The sequence below is a fragment of the Hevea brasiliensis genome, chromosome 6 (genome assembly GCF_030052815.1).
Source record: "Hevea brasiliensis isolate MT/VB/25A 57/8 chromosome 6, ASM3005281v1, whole genome shotgun sequence".
Classification (NCBI taxonomy): Eukaryota; Viridiplantae; Streptophyta; class Magnoliopsida; order Malpighiales; family Euphorbiaceae; genus Hevea; species Hevea brasiliensis.
In genome coordinates, this window is record NC_079498.1 from 106,837,022 (window position 1) to 106,839,760 (window position 2,739).

The window sequence follows — 2,739 nt, forward strand, 5'->3', positions numbered from 1 at the left end:
AAATAAATCAAATTTAAATTTTTTAGTATTAATAATTTTAAAAGTTAAATTATTAATTGAAATATATAGAGTTAAATGCATTCAAATAATATTTAAATAATAATAATTAAATTTAAAATAATTAAAAATAATTATATGATAATTTTAAATTTAGAGTTTAAATTTTAAAATTATTAATTAAATTTAAATTCATATAAAATATTTTTTTTCGAATGACCTACTATTTCAATCCCTAAACTTGCCCAATATTTCTTTGCCACAAGGCTTGACTTGTAACATTTTTTTTTTTTTTGCTTTTATATTATTATATAATTTTGACTTTTAAATATTAATACTATATTAATAGCTAAATTTACTATAAATAATTTTTAAATCTAAAATTTGAAATATTTCACAAAATATCTCTCCTTTATTAATTAATGAAAAATTGATTACATAAGTAAATTATAAAATTTATAATTTGTTACAATTTATTTAGTCACCATAAATAAAAAAATTATGTACTTTATTTTTTATAATTCTTTTATTGTAAAAAATCTCTCACACAAAATTAAAAAAATATAAAATTTAATGTAATTCGATATAAACTTATTCTACTAATAAATTCACTATAAAAAAATAATTACACAGTAATTATTTTTCTAATCTTCTCGCCTTTCATGATTATAAAAATACTTTGACCAATTCTCATGATTCCACCATAAATAAAATAACTATAACCCAAAAAATCCAACTTAATAAAATTAAGTTCCTTTTGAATTTAAGTACATACCTCACTCCATCTAACAATTTCACATTATCACCATGCAGCTTGATATTCACTTTACCAACATATTCGACTTCTATCTTATTTGCATTGGCTAGATTCACTTCAATCACATCAAACTACTCTTTCTTTGAGCATATATGGGATGGACAAGTAGAATCTATTAATCACTCATATCTTTTGCATTTTCCTTATCATAATCTATATTTAAACATTCATTGTCAACATTATCATCAATTGTTATTCAACAGTTATTTCTTTTTCTTTCTCATGACTCTTCTTAAACTATTTAAATTTTACAAGATATTCTTTCATTTTCATACAATTGTATTAAATGTGACCATTCTCATGATAGTAGTAATATTCTCTATCTTCAAAGTCTACTCGTGGTCTCGAGTTCGATCTCTATTTCTTCTCTAATTATTTCCACGTTGATTGCTTCTGCCACAACTAGAATAAGCGACAAAAGCTCCACTTTTATTGCTACAACCTGTCTTCTTGAACTTCTCATCATCCAATATAACTACGGTAACATCCTTCATCTTTAAAATCTCCTTCATAATTGTTAGGGCCGTCACCAAACTTTTGTAAGGTTGTGAGAGAGTTTAAAATCTCCTTCCTAATTGTTAGGGCCGTCACCAAACTTTTATAAGGTTGTGAGAGATGGGTTAAAAATAAGAGAATTTTATCTTCATCATCTATTTTGACACCAACACTAGTAAATTAGGTAATTAATTTATTGAAAACATTATGGTACAAGCGATTTTTTAGTGAATTTGACATGTAGCTCTCCAATTTCTTCCACAGAAAAATTGACAAAGTTTTTAAGACATTGTACTTTACATCAGAAGGCTAACATCAATTTAATCGTACTTACTGCCATTTGTTGAAGTTCTCCAAATCATCATCTTTCATGATCATTTGTTGTTTCGTTCGAAATTTTGACTAACATCATTGCACAAGCATATTTACAGTGCTTTGTCATAGATTAAAATTATTTTTTCTATTAAAAGGCTTCACCACAAATTTTTTACTTGCCATCTTTGATATCACGCACAATAGCTATGATACCATTTATTGTAAAAAATCACCCACACAAAATTAAAAAATCACCAACCTTTTTATACTTTTTTTTTTTTTGCCACCTACGATGTTTATATAACTTAAAATAAAAATAATATAATCAAAATATGCAAATAAAATCAACTTAAAATGACTTGTATTGAGTGATTGCAGGTTCATTCACATAGGTGAATTAAGGTCAACATCATTTGGTAGTTGGTTCCACGAGGATCACGCCAAGGGTATTGTCGTGATTCTTGCTATATTTTCTCTTTATGCGTAATTGTGAGAAATACTTGATTTGATGGTTTAATTAGTGTTTACTTTTAAATTAATTAGTCTTTGTTTCTTTTGGAGATTCTTAATTAGATGTTATCCTTGTAAGGAACCAATCTTCTATTCATTTTGAATTTTTTATGCAAAAAAATTGTAACAATATAAAGTTTTGTACTTCAAATTTAAATTTTGTATCTATTTCTTTACTAGCAAAGAAAATAAAAATAATAACTACTTGATTAAAAGGTTTAAGAAGCTATTCTCTAGTTGATTATCCTAAGTTTAATTCTTGTAGTTGATGCTTAGAATATTTATATTGTTGAAGTTGGAGTTTGATTCTTTAGGTTAGCACTAAGAATAGAAGTGAATGCAGCATTTTGATCTACCTGAAGATGCAGATTAGTTGATAAGCAAAGAACAGAAAATTGGATTTTTGATACTCATTCCAGAGACTTATTTTGGGCCAGAAGGCTAAATCCATCATTCCCTAATCTACAAGAATGGACTATTTAGATTTATTTGGATAGCTTGGCCCTCATTGATGATGAAGGCTTGATAGCAGAAGCAAAAAGACTAAAATTCTCACTCTTTCATATTAGCACAAGATTATCATGCAGAGCTATGCTTATTGCACC